Raw genomic sequence first — 15702 nt, 5'->3', positions numbered from 1 at the left:
TCTTTGCATTGATGCCATACAATAAACCTCTCAGATAATGAGGGAGGCCATGGCTATGTCAAGCAGCTTGCTCTGCAAAAATTAGAAGTTGATTATTGTCTGATAATAGCCTGCGCTCAAATTATTTTGACAAGGAACAGAAGAATTGACAATCATTAATTTACAGGCATAATTTACCTGTGGTTGATTATTCCTCTTACCCTTTTCATAGCTAAACCTCTCCCAAAGGAGAAAGTTACAACATGGTAGATTATTCAAATATGTAACACTCTTTCCTATGTTAATGTACAGCTAGTTTTGATGCTATCATTTTTGATCCAAATTACCTTTGTTCAAAAACAGTTAAAGGATAACCTAGTACCTTGACTAATTTTGACAAATAAGCATCCCTAAGTTTTTCTTTGTGTTTCCTGCTTTTTTCTACCTAATTCATGCATAATTGATTGTATTTATGGATACAGATTGTTTCAATTAGATTTATCAGTTGAGGTGCAGCATACAGGCAGATGACAGATGTTGCTTTAAGCAACTCAAGCAGCCTAGATGGGCACAAGATTGAACAGATCTCCTGTTTTAAATATTTGGGAGTCATCCTTCATTCTGCTGGCAGTAGGAAAGCCTACAGCAAGGGTCTTCAAACTTGACAACTTTAAGACTTGTGGACTTCAACTCCCAGAATTCCCGAGTTAACATGACTAGAGGGGGAATTCTGGGAGTTGAAGTCCACAAGTCTTAAAGCTGTCAAGTTTGAAGACCCCTGGCCTATGGGGACTGCATTGCTGAAAATGCACAGAGAAGCTCATGAACCCTCCTTAAATTCCTTTAGACACGAGGTGGCCACTGTATACCTGCAGTTTTCAAATTCTTCAAGGCCAACCCAATAGCTCTTCTTTAAGGTGTTCAGCTGGAGCTCTTCTCCAATTGCATAATTAGAACTTGTACAATCCAAATATCTAAGACCAGCCGGTTAAGACCCAAAATGTGTCTCTAATGCCACCCTGAGACTAGGGATAGGCCTCATGAAAGTGAAAGCTAGAATGTGGGTAACCATACTCAATTATTGGCTCAGATTATCCTTTTTGCCCCTTTAGCCATGCCGCATTAGGTGCACTTGTTGTAGTGACAAGGCAGTCGAGTTGTTTGATCATGAACCACTGAATCATGATGATCTTTATTGGAGTCTAGTCTTGCATTTATACACATTTTTAATTATCCTCCATCATTGGTTAACTTTGGTTACTGCTTGACTTTTGTTACTGTTTTGCACAGTAATCCATACAATTAATTATCTCTAGTTAAAGTCTAACATGTTTACTTCCTCTCTCTAATCCTTCGTTTAGATTAGTGACTTTGTTTGCCTGAGTTGTATTTTCTTGGAAACATTCTTTATCTGAGGTTTGCCATCCGAGATTGGAACATTCCTGCAATTACAACTCTACATGCATCATCATGAGTGATGATTTTTTTTGTCCATATGGAAACAGGCAATGGCAACTAGAATCTTGTCCTTGGACTTTTCTCCAGTCTTCTACTCAGAATGGGATATGATCAGACCAAAGTATTCATCAACAAGGTGTAGCAGACAGAGTGCCCATAAGATCTAGCCAGATTCCCAGCCTTAATTGCCAGTGAATCCAATATTCCACCACCTCTCCATAGTGTACTTAAGTAATCTCAAAGTATCTAGATACCAGAGAACCTAATGACATGCTCTTCTCCTTAGCTGTCCTTGAAGGCTGATATAGGAAGGTTCCAGTGGTGGTATTCAAATTTTTTTTACTACCAGTTCTGTAGGCGTGGCTTGGTGGGTGTGGCGTGATGGGTGTGCCAGGGGAAGGATATTGTAAAATCCCCATTTCCTCCCCCCCCCCCCACTGCTTCCCAGCTCCATTCTCCTGTGCAGGGCAACAAAAGAAGACCTAGCCGATCAGCTGGAATTCAGGAGGCAGCGAATAGATGGGAGCAGGGCCAACCAGAGGTGGTATTTACCGGTTCTCTGAACTACTCAAAATTTCCGCTACCGCTTCTCCAGAACTGGACAGAACTGGCTGAATACCATATTCCAGAGCTGCAGTAATCACAGGACTGGCCCTTTGGTCATCCCGGAGCAGCTCCTCCAGTCCATGGCAGGCCCGTGCACCCGGGTGGAGGAGCAGCTACTCCGGGATGACCAAAGGACCAGCCCTGTGACTTACTGCAGCTCTGGAATATGGGACTGACTTTCCCACCTATGTCAGGAAGCCACCATCAGTCAAAATTCATATGAGTGGTCCGTGGGATTTAAAATAATGAGTTTGGTGGTCCCTGAGGTCCAAAAGGTTGGCGACCCCTCTGTCAGATGACGGCTGGTGCAATAAACCAGGCTAAATGAGCACCTAGTTTGTCATAAGAGAATGCTCTGTAATTTGATATATATGTCACATACTAACCTTTATGGTCTCCTACACTCTTTTAATGCTGCTACCTCCCTTTTCAGATTATTTTACATTTGTTTCTCTACATAGTTTTACTACATGTTTGTTTTATATTTTTTTAGTTTTAAATTTTAGATTATGATGTACCTCTTAATTTTTTAACTCTACCTCATCATTTTTAAGACCCATGACTATAAACACAATAATGATTTTGGTTTGAGGTTGCTTCAACCAATGTCCCTGTATATCCTCGCCGACCTATCAATCAATTTTGTTCATTTGCTTTCCGCTCAAATAGACATGGATATGTGCATCATATTTGCATGCCCAGAGTACTTCCACGGTCATAGAAACATCAAAACTTCACAAGCCAGCTACCCAGGCTCTCTCTTGCAATCCTGAGCTCATCATCGTCTCATTTTGATGCTCATCATTGTCTCATCCTGGACTCTGCCAGCTTTGCCAGCTTTGTTATCATGGGAAGCAAAATCTTTTCCTGGCTCATGTTCACACTTAGCATTTCAAGAACTGGGTTAAAAAAAAACAAAAACCCAGCAGTGGGGGAGCCAGTGGTGTAGGAATTAAAGTATAGGATGGGAACCTGGGACATGCCGGACCATATCCTCACGTATCCATGGAGAACACCAGGGTGGATCTTGGCCCTCACAAGTTTGTTGTGGAGGGATAAAGTAAGTAGAAAACTAATGAACTCCCAGAAGAAGGGCAGGATATAAAAGTAATGCAAATTAATAACAGGTTGTGACATTACGGGCTTATGAATAACAGGAGCACCACCACCAAGGGAATGGATGCAGGAAGATAGCTAGCATCCCCATCTCCAAGTGGATTAGGAGCCTGCGTCTTCAGTCCTAAACACACATTACTGAAAGTTCAGGGAAATCAACGGGATTACAATGCAAATAATTTAAAGCAGCAATTGGTTCTCCCCCTTCCTATAATGCTTGCTCTGATTAAGTTCCCAACCGCTCTCATGTGCATGAAGCCTAGCTTAGCATATGTCCCAGAAGGAGCCTAGATGGTTTGTACTCTGATTGGGATGACTCATTAGCTAATGGCTATTTTTGTGACCAAGACCTCTTCCAATGAACCAGGGTTACTGCTCGTTTTTCCACACATAACATGAAAAATATCCTTCCACAGAGCCGAGTGAGCAAGAGCCCATCTGCTGGAACTTGGCTCTTGTTCACTTAAGCATTACACATGCCCTTTGGTAAAGCAAACCACCTGTTGCCTGTGCACAATTTAGCCCCAAGCATTCGAAATGTTTCTCAGAGGAGGAAATCCATCCAAACCACTGATGGGGAGTGACAACCTTGGCATTCTTTTCAACTCCATTTGCTGGTGTGCCATTTATTGTTCTCTCCACAAAGGCCTGTGGTCTCTTGGTGAAGTTTTTGCCCCCGCTAACAAAAACAGAGGGGGTCTGAATAATGCCAAAAGCAAACAGCTTTTGCATTTCCCCGCTTCTCTCCTTCTCTTTCCTTTTCCCCAAGTCACCATTCTAGAACCTAAGAAAATATATGGCAAATAAAAACAGACTAATGGGAGAACGAATATCCCACACTTTGCAGCTTGAGGTAGTGAACCAAGCTGCTAAACTAATCTATCTTGTATTTGGTTTCTGGCCTGGGACCAAAAATTGACTTTTACTTCAGTGTTTTATTTTTAGAAATGCAAGCTAATCAGTAAGTAAGTGCCAAATGTCCATTTCAGGCCAGCTCCCTTGAAGATTTTTTTCAATGTGGGTTTGGCTACTTTTGTGAGGCCACAGGTGCTGCCTTTGCATGGGAAGTGAATGGAAAGGTATCCCACCTGCAAAAAGCCTGCAGAGCTGCTTTGCATAAGATAGCTTACTTCTCAGCATGAAAGGAGAGTGGGACAAAATTAGATGGCCCCCAATGGTGGCAAAGAGGAAGTTCCTGTGTTGGTTGAATTTAGATGAAAAAGAATCCAAATTGAATGTTAATTTTCTTTAGAAGAGAAGGATATTAACACCATTATTAACACAATTGAAAAAGTCCAGAAATATTTCACAAGAAGAGTTCTCCACTCCTCTACTCGTTGCAGAATACCTTATGCCACCAGACTTGAAACTCTAGACCAAGAAAACCTAGAACTACGCCGCCTTCAGTCCGATCTAAGTATAGTATATAAAATCATACATTGCAATGTCCTACCTGCAAATGAATAATTCAGCTTCAATCATAACAACACAAGAGCAAACAATAGATAAAAACTCAAGGTTAACTGCACCAAACTTGATTGTAGGAAATACGGCTTCAGCAACAGAGTGGTCAATGTTTGGAATACTCTACCTGACTCTGTGGTTTCTTCCCCAAACCCCCAAAACTTTAACCTTAGACTATCTACTATTGACCTCACCCCCTTCCTAAGAGGCCTGTAGGGGCGTACATAAGCGCACCAACGTGCCTATCATCCCTGTCCTGTCCTGTTGTTTCTTTTTCTTTTCTTTTTTTTTGAAAAAATTTATTTGGGTTTTCACACACACACACAAATATATAAATAAAACATCTTTTTTGAAAATAGCATGGTCCCGGGTTATCACTTCTTCATTCAGACACAAACTCAATTTCATGCTCATTTTTGTGTTCTATTCCATATCTTATTACTGTTTTACATTTTCTACATAGTTTTTCCCCTCTTTTAATTTTCTCAACTTTATTTTGATTGTCTCATCTCAATTCAAATAATTATATTTATACTTTTGTCTGTCCTGTTTCAATTTCATATTTTCTTTTCTCATTAGACAGATTTTCCCCTGTAGTTACTAATTGGAGTATGACACCTTTATAACTTTTAATTTTATCCATTCAACTCTTATTTAAGCTTCAATGTATACCTTTAAGATTATAACATTCAATATAATACATAACTTCCAATCGAATTCTGCTTGGTACATTCTTAAAATACACACTATATTTTTAAAAAAGGATTTTATATATATATATATATATGTAAATAAAGCACTTCCGGTTTGAGTTCCTTCGCTGACAGACCAAAACCGCGATCGTGCGCAGTTTTTATTTATTTATTTATTTTTTATTTTATTTTTTTTAAATAAATTTTTTTTTATTTTTTAATAACAAACATAAGCATACATAACAAACATAAACATAACACAAAAAACATAAAAATATCCTTCTTCATAAATTTACACACAGTGCATCGATTGGTTTACCACTTTTTTTTTGTGCATCCATTTCCTAGTCACTAGTATAATTATATTACATAATAGCTCATGCTATCAATCAATAATTGTATAACCTAATATCATCACTAAAAAAAAAATCATTTGTAATTTTGTTAATTCATATTTTAACGAGATAACTATAATTTGCTTTATTTATTTTGCAATGAATCATAAGATCATACCAAATCTACCTTGATAATGTTTTATAAAGATAATATCAAAAAGAAAAAAAATTTTTTTTATGCTAAATCGAATATTCTATCATTATGTTTTATTATCTAACCATTGATAAAAAAGATCCCAAACCTCATAAAATTGTTTATCTTCTTGTTCTCTGATTTCAAATGTCAATTTACTCATTTCAGCACAATCCAATATTTTCTTAATAATTTCTTCTTCTGATGGAGTTTTCTCACTCTTCCAGTTCATAGCAAATACAATCCTAGCTGCTGTTAATATATTTACAATCAAATACTTCAAATTTTTATTATATATATCAGGTAAGATTCCCAATAAAAAAATCTCTGGTTTCAAGTCTATATGTGTCTTTATCATTTTTTCCAACCATATGCGGATCTTAGTCCAATATTTTCTAGCGTCCTCACAAGTCCACCACATATGGTAGAATGAGCCAGGTATCTGATGAATCGTGCGCAGTTTTGATCCATGCTTGCCGCCAGAGCGCCCCAAGCCGGCTGGTTTCGGGGCTAAGCCACCCCGTAGAGGTGGTGAAGAGTGGGGGAGACTGCCAGCAGGGTTGAGGAGAACCGCATCCCTCCTCCTCAGCTGGTCATTACTCCCTTTCCCAAAGGTGGTTGTAGTGGTGGTCAGAAATGGCCACCTCAAAGAACTCGACCAGAAAAGAATGTGCAGGAGGAAGATAAGAAGAGAAAGTTTTGATTGACTGGGTTAAACTGCAAAAGCAACAACATAAGGTACCCTGGAATTTAAACATTGTTCCCAAAGAAGATTTTGAAGCAGTGAAGGAGAAAGAGAAGGGAAAGGATTAGGTTTTTCTTTCTTCCCTTCCTTATACTGACAGCTAAGAGACTTAGGCAAGAAATTGAAAAAAAAATCTACTTTGACATCAATAGGCATTTAAGCTGAAAATAAAATGTCAAAGGGATAATAAAGATTTCTCGATACTTAAAAGCTTTTAAAAGCAGGAAAGGAGAGAAAAAGAATAAAAGGGCAGGATCTGGAAAAATGGAGGAGACTGCCTGGAACTAAAAGAATTTACAGTGAAACCTCAACAAGATTCCTAAAAGATACATTTTAACTGAAACTTGGCAACAAAATAATAGAACCCCAGGAAGAGAAAGTGGAAAAAAGAAGCAAGAAGAAACAGCCTTGGACTATTTGGATGACTTGGTGATTTTTGGATTTTTGGTTATTGCATTTAAATGACTAAAATCAATCGGGTGGTTGTTTAAAAGTGTTTAAAATGGCACCACTTTTAGAAGAACTGAAAATGGAACTTAAAAAGTACAAAGAAGATGCACAAGAAGGGAGAGGTTCTTTTGGCATCACATTTCAATTCTTAGAAATGGAGATCTGGAACTATGAGAAACAACAAGAAACGCTTGCAGAACAAGAAGATTGGGACAAAGAAGAAGCCATCTTTAATGATCAAGTAATTTTATGTGGGGGAAAAAAGGAAAAGGGGGAAAGAGAATGAAAAGTTTAAGATTTGAAAAAACAACCAAAAGAAAGAATAGTTTGAAAAATAAGTATAATATTAGAGATAATGTTTAGAGATAATGGGTGAAAACTTAATAGTAAAAGGGATTCTGTAAAGGTACATAAGATAGTATTGTTATGTTACAAATAGAAATAATTTTAGAAAATATGATTAAAATGATGGATAAAATATTTATCGTAATCTAGTGGAATGTTTGTTAATAAATAAATGAAATAAAGTGAATGAGAGAATTAAATTAGGAAAGGATGGGAACATTTTAATTATTATTAATGATTTATAAAATAAGCGAAGAGAAATATGGGGAAAAAAAGAATTAATTATGGAAAGTTTATAAGTGTTCCCAAGGAAGTATGATATTTAATTGAAAAGAAATGTTAAAGATGTTAAGATTTTAATGAATATTAATGATAGAATTCAATTGGAATGGAATAAGTGCTTTATCTTTTTATTTTTCTTATAATCCTATCTCATGTATTCAAAACTATGTTTATTCTTATACCTTTATCTTGTAAGCGATTGACAAATCAAATAAATAAATAAATACTACTGGGCAGACTAATATAGCACCCATTATACCAGTGTACTCTTACAATACTCACTAGCTCCATTTGATTGAATTCCTTAGGCTATTGAAATGGCAAATAAAGCAATAAACAGGAGAAAATAGAATAATAAGGGACCTTGAAGGTCTTCTAATTCAACCTCCTGCTCGAGCAGGAGACGCTATACAAGGGCTAACAAACTTGCAGCATCATGCGCTGGCCATGCCCACGCCTGGTTTAGCAAAGAGGGGGAAAGTCACGATACAACACGAGTTTGACACCCCTGCCCATACCAGTTCAGACAAATGGCTGTCCAGTTTCTTCTTAAAAGCCTCCCCTCACAACTTCTGAAGGCAAGCCATTCCACTGGTTAATTGTCCTCACTGTTAGAAACTTCTCCTTAGTTCTAGGTGGCTTCTCTCTTGATTAGTTTCCATCTGTTGACACAATCTTGTAAAACAAAACATCAGCCACTGATTTTCAGGTGTCCCATTAAGCTTCGTTTACACTCCAGAGACACTCCTGGAGAAGTAAAAATGGTGGGTGCTGGCAACCTGGTGCCAGAGATAAGCTGAGCTGATAAAGAATCTCTTAGAAGGCCAGCAGGATGGGCTGAGGAGCAGAGTCCCCTGCTGGCCTTCTGAAAGACAGCGGGATTTTCAGATCTTGGCTGCAAAAAGCAGTAAGGCTCACAGAGAGCAACAGAACAATGCAGAAAACTCCTTATTGCCACCATGTAGTCAGTTGGGGTTTTGATGCTGAACTCTGGTAATAGTAAATTTGTGATTGGCCATGGTAGCAGTTTTGAAAAAGTGACAGTTTTACACTTCCAAAATGCTCTCTATAATTAATTCCAAAATAACATCCTTCTGAAGTCTGCTAATATGCTAAGAGTATCATAAATAGAAATGTTAACCATATTACCTGGTTCTGAAATAATTTGTATTTATTATGGAATATATTCCCTATGCCACTTTACCAAAGTTAATTTCCTTAATATAAATATTACAAATATACTATGTTCATGTAAACTCTACATATACTGCATATCAATGACATTATAATCAGAGGTGGTATTTGGCAGGTTCTGACCAGTTCTGGAAAACCAGTAGCGGAAATTTTGAGTAGTTCAGAGAACCGGCAAATACCACCTCTGACTGGCCCCACCCCCACCTATTCTCTCCCTCCCGAGTCCCAGTTGATCAGCTGGGTCTTCTTCTGTTGCCTTGCACAGGAGAACGGAGCTGGAAAGCAGGTTAGTGGGGTGGGGAGGGAATGGAGATTTTGCAGTATCCTTCCCCTGCCATGCGCACCATGCCACACCCACTAAGCCATGCCCACAGAACCAATAGTAAAAAAAATTGAATCCCACCATTGATTATAATATTGGAGGGATGAAGTCCCATAAGCTCCAACTATTATAGCAAAGATGTCCAAAATATCTCTGCTACAACCATGGAATAATATGCAGTTGTCATATATTTTATTATGTATCTCATATCTTCAGATAATTCTAATAGAAGAATTCAACTATGGAAGTCTTGGTGAGATTAATTGTTTGCTTGCAGATATTTCATTACCCAACCAGATAACGCTATCAAACTAGATATGATTTTACCTAGTTTGGTAATGAAACATCTACAAGCAAACAACCAAAGTTCAGAGAACACCAAGGGGGTCACACTTAATATAATTGCTGTATTTACAAACTTAGTTATTGAGAATCAGACAATTCTTGCTGCAAGCTAGTTCTGTTCTCAAGATTAAGAAAGAACAGGTTGGTGCCTCCTGCTCTGAATGAGAATAAAACTAAGAAGAACCAACCATCAGTTTAGAAGAAGGTGAATTAGAACACAGGTATTTTTGTTTTGGTGCACAGATTCTGATTTTGATCCACACAAGAAACTCCATTTACACAGATCAAATATTGTTACAAATTTCAGACTGGCACTTCTAATTCTACCAATCAAAAGATACTTTGCTGGAAAGAAAAGATAGAAATAGCAGAAGAAAAACATCAGAGATTCCCAGCTATGGACATCAATATTTTACTTCCTTTCCCTTGCAGTTCTTTGTGCAAACAGGGCAATTTTATTAAAATGCTTTTTGGAGCCATTTTAGTACAACAAATATCTGAATGCCAATTCTATGAAAATACTGCACTATTTTAAAGCAGAAAATCACTAGAAACCTTGCTAATCAGGAGTAGAATAACTTTAATTAGTATATAAATGCAATCAAGAAAAGCAATTATTATTATATCACATAAAGCAAACAGGTTGGAGTTTTATACCCAACCTAGTATTATGGTTAATTTGCTTGACTGTTAACATAATAATTACAGATAAATCAATATGCCAGAGATGGGTTACTGATGCTGTTTTTGACCATTTCAAAAGCTGATTTACAACAATCTAGAGCAAGGGTCTTCAAACTTGGCAAGTTTAAGACTTGTGGACTTCAACTCCCAGAATTCCCGAGCTAACATGACTGGAGGAGGCATTCTGGGAGTTGAAGTCCACAAGTTTTAAAGCTGTCAAGTTTGAAGACTCCTGATCTAGAGAGCACTGTTGGAAGCCACATGGTTTCAAAATCAATCTAGTCCCTTGACCATTTGTGTATTACAAATGAATAAATGCTTTGATTCAGGCAAAATTTCTGGTTGCACTCATGTACCAACAATATCTGCACAGATCCTGGTCTTGATATTTCATCCCAAGCAGTAGCCAAGGCAACCTATTTAATATCTTTAAAATCACAGCTGCTCAAAAATATACATAAAGGCTTGTGGAAAAAAAAACCCTCTAATTTCTTGGCCATTCACAAAGTGAGAACATTTATCATCTTCTCTATTACATAGGTTTAACTAGTATTCCCAGCTCTCTGTAAAATATATTTCCAGGGGGGAAAAATAGAATTTAAAAAAATGATCAGTAGGGGATAATCTACTCAGTTTTCAAAAACTCTATGCAAGGCTAAATAATGGGAGCCACATTGTTATTCTCTGCCACCAAAAGCTTGAGCAGGCATTCTGGTCCTCAAAAGCCTGATAGGGGAGTGTCAAATATAGATGCCGAGTTTAATTACAACAAAGGAAAACTCACGAAACGGAGTCAAAGCAGACTCAAATGTGAAACATAGCATTGTCTCGAAAGAAGTAAGCTGATCTGTATAGCAACTCACGGTGCATTCCCTTCACTTCTTGAAAAGAGGGACTGGGGCAGAACCAATAACTGAAAGCGCAAAGATTGAAACAAGATTTTATTCCCTTCTCTGGGTGTTTAAGAGGGCCTTCTTTTTGGGGGAAAAAACCCTCCAGCTATAATAGGTGGCTAGCAGAGCTGGTTCGCAATGCTAAGGTAAGAGAATTCAAGGCTGCCACTGATTATCCAGCCAGCAGCCTTTAAAGAGGTCCTTATTTTTCCCTCCCTCACTGAAGAGACCAGGACCTAAAATCTGCTTTTGCTTATTAGTTCTGGAAGGACATTTGAGACAATATTACATGCTTCACATTTTTTTGGTTGGAACAGGAGATCCATCACCAAAGATTTCATAACATCTGGAGTTACTGTTCTCCTCTATTGATATTCTGAAGGTGCTTGAAGTCAAATTGAATGTACTGGGAGCCTTCACTATCCCCAGCATGTCTCTGGCTTCTGTGGTACATCACTGAGACAAGTATAAAAATACTTATTTGCAATACAGTAGTGGGAAGGGAAAACAGATCTCCCATTGATCTCCAGGCCTTGGAACACAGTGGCTTCCACGTCAAGGGATCTCCACCCTTCCCAATGTTCTCTGGAAAAGGAGAGGTTAACTATTATCCATCTGTTTTAAATGCTATTGATTAAAAGGAGATGAGGAAATACAAGAAAATAATTGCCTTGAAAGGGGTGTACTTGGGCTTGGCCCAGATTAATAAGGCTGTAATAACACCAGCATGTCCAAACACAAGCAACTAGTAACATGCACAGTTCTTTCTTGACGCTACTCTATGCATCATAGTATTTCAGAAGTTACAGAGTTGGAAGGGACCTTAGAAGTCTTCTAGTCCAGGGGTCGCCAACCTTTTGGACCTCAGGGACCACCAAATTCATAATTTTAAATCCCGCGGACCAGACATCCTGGGAAAATCCCCCAAAAAATCTGCAGGAAAATTCCCCACCCCGTTTTCCTACTGATAGATCATACTTTATTTGGGATTGCAGGATACCATCTCCAGCTCCATTCTTGGGGGAGAGAGAGAGAGAGAGAGGGAGGGAGGGAGAGGGAGAGGGAGAGACTTTTGGCTTCATGCAAGGAAAGCAGAAGCAGCAGTTTCTTTCTCTCCCCGAACTCCACCAGAAATGAGTCTTTGTGAGACTTGTCGCGCCAGCTCAGCCTCTTGGAGCAGGATGCCTTGCAGGGTCCCAAAGACTCACTTCTGGCAGAGTTTGGGGGAGAGAAAGAAAAACTTTTGCTGCTTTCCTTGCATGCAGCCAAAAGCAGAAGAAAGAAGCAGCCTGGTTGCCAGGTGAGGCATGTGGGGCCAGTGGGGCAAGTTTCCCCCCTCCACTCTTCCCCCCTCCCTTTACTCCCTCACGTTGTTCGCAATGCAAGCGACACAAGCCTTGTGTTTCCACAGGCCATGTGGGCGATGTAGCCTTGTGTTCCCATACAGCCCGGATTAATTGCTTTGGGGGGATGCTTTGGGGGGTGACATTTCTCTGCAGACCACCAACATTTTCTTGTGGCCCGTCCCACTGGTTGGCGACCACTGTTCTAGTCCAACCCCAGTTCAAGCAGATCTATGCCATTCCAGACAAATGGCTGTCCAATCTCCTCGTAAAAATATTCCAGTGATGGAGCATCTACAACTTTGGAGGTAAGCTGTTCCCATGGTTAACTGTTCTCACTGGAAAGAAATGTCTCCTTAATTCTAGGAAAATCTACAATCTCTCTTTGTTAAGCTTCCATCTCTTACTTCTTAACTTGCCCTCAGGTGCTTTGGAGAACAGATTGAAACACCCCCCTTCTCTGTAATTGCCCCTCAAATATTAAAAGACTGCTATCAAGAGGGACATATGCTTGCATTCCTCTTTGTTAGATTTAGTCATTCCCAGTTCCTGCAATCATTCCTCATATGGTTTAGCCTCCAATCCCCTAATAATCTTTGTTGCTGTTCCTTAAATTCTTTCTAGAGCAGGGGTCTTCAAACTTGACAGCTTTAAGACTTGTGGACTTCAACTGCCAAAATTCCTCCTCCAGTCATGTTACCTCAGAAATTCTCGGAGTTGAAGTCCACAAGTCTTATACTTACCAAGTTTGAAGACCCTTGGTCTAGAGTCTCAAAGGCTTTTCTGTATTGTGGTTAACAGAATTGGACAGGGTATTCAAGTGTGGCTTTACAAGTGCAGTATAGAGTGGTACTATCATTTTTCATGATCTTGATGCTATTCCTCTGTTTACGCAGCCTAAAACTACATTGGCCTTTTTGGCAGCTGCAGCACACTGCTGGATCATACTTAAGTGGTGATCTATGAGAACACTGAGATCCCTCCCAATTACTGCTGTTAATATAATGTTGTTCATATGTCTTTTGTTCTTTTATTGTTGTTATGATGTACATACTTTCTGGAGAACAGGTTGAGGCACTTTTATTCTTTGAAACCATAATATATAGTCCCTTTGAGGTGATGTGCTCCTTACGCCCTAGGAAAAGTCCCAGGTGAAGAATCTATAACATGTACTGGACTCTCCATTAGCTTTAGAAACCTGAAGGGAAAGCAGTTGTAGAATACCTTTGTTGGTAATAAAAACCTTTTGCTGTATTTCACTGCCTCATTTTCAAGACAGGCCTATCTACATATGCTAACGTTGCCCTTCTCCAGAGTTCTAAGGCACAACTGGGACAAGTAAGTATTTTAATGCTTTTGCTTTAAAATTTATGATAGAAGTGCCTGAGTGTGGCTTTTTCCTGGCTGCTTCTAGCAATAAAAATGGCTCTGGTGTGTTGTGTTTGTCTGTTTGCTTCATCTACAATATTATTCAGCAATGTAGCCAGAGGCGGTATTGATGCATTTGTGTTAATAAAAAAAGAGAACCAAATGGAGATATTTTTACGAGATAAAATATAGCACACATTTAAAATTCCACTTTTAAATTTTAAAAAAGCCTGTTTTCCTAATAGAAGGCTTATATCAAATCTATCCTTTCAAAGTAAACCATTCCTGGCCTTCAGGGAATTTAAAATCTACATGTTTTTGAGGCTTATGCAATAATAAAGAAGTACTTTGCATATTCCCGAGCAGATGTAGATAAACCATCTATATTAGCAAGCAGCAAGCTTCCTAGTATGTAGATCTCTAAACTGGTGCCAAGATTCAACCATGGCTATTTATTCCTTTATTTAAATTCAGGTACCGTCCAACTCTGGATACTCATAATGTAAGGAACGAAAATACAGTTCAAAACAAAACAAGATGAGATCTGGTCACTCCACACAGAAACAAAAACACATCCAACAAGGGTCTCCATCCAACATAATCAAAGGCCTTGGAGAAAACCCAGGTCCTTAGGGCTCTACAGAATGCCAGCAGGATGGGAGCCACACAGATTTTAGTGGGCGAATCTCATTCCAGAAGGCAGGCATTGCAACAGATGAGGCGTGCTTCTGAGCCCCAATACATCGCACTATTGCTGCCAGCCTGGCCGAGATTATGAAAGATAGATGTACCTCAAATAACCCCGCCTGATGTCTCCTGTGACCAATGCCTTTAATTACACCTGGAAGTATACCAGCAGCCAAGGTAGTTCATGAAACAAAGGTGTCACACAGATAGAGGTAGTCTTCGACTTACGACCACAATGGAGCCCAACAAGCACAGTTGATGGGGAGCGGGGAGCCAGGTTCGCTTAACAATCATAGGATTCACTTAACGAGTGCACTGATTTGCTTAACTACCAAGGCAAAAATGGCAGGGGTGGGTACAACTCATTATCATCTGCCTGCCTTGATTGTCAATGGAACTGTGTCTGTAAATTGAGGATTACCTGTACCCTTTTATGGTTTTATCATTCAGTCACTTTTGACCATTGACCTGATATTTTTTGTTATTTTTCTAGGAGTGCTCATTTGTGTCATAAAAAAACATATCAATAGGAAACAGACAGCAGCACAAACAAAAATTCTTACTTTAAGATCAGAGGTTTATTGTTTCTAATAACTTGGAACATAAGAAATGAATAGATATAAAAGATATAATAGCAGTAATACACTTACATTAATAAGCCATTGCAATGGGGTCCAATGACATACAGCAGGTCCTGCAAGGATTGCCATAAATCAAAGAGCCCTGAGCTAATCTCCAAGCCTATCCTTTATACTTTTCTTCTAACCACATACTTCACAACTTCACTAACTGTCACTTTCCTTAAACACCTGTGTAACTTACTTTCAGTTCCTCATTTCCAACAGTTTCATTGTTCCTGTTTTAAACTTATCCATCCAAGGGCATAGTTTGCAAAAATATGTTTTCACAGTTAGCAACGGCTCAGCAGGATTACAAATAGTTCTGGTATATTTTGAAACCATCCTAGCTGAAAACTTTGGTTCATGTCTCTTTCTTCTGGGGCCTGCTATCATCCTTAGGACTTATTGAATCTATTAGATCAATAAGCTATATCCTTGTTTCTCACATTAGTAACTGATCTGGATTTGGGGTTTTCATGAGCTGTAAGCCATAATCATCTCAATTATGACACATCACAGCTTGAACTATCTTGCTTTGCATGTAATGAGTCTATCTCATATATTAGGTTCACCTTTTAAGT

Source organism: Pseudonaja textilis, chromosome 3, assembly GCF_049901715.1.
Source record: "Pseudonaja textilis isolate UNSWEBS1 chromosome 3, rPseTex1.2, whole genome shotgun sequence".
NCBI lineage: Eukaryota > Metazoa > Chordata > Lepidosauria > Squamata > Elapidae > Pseudonaja > Pseudonaja textilis.
Note: the sequence above shows the minus strand (reverse complement) of the source record.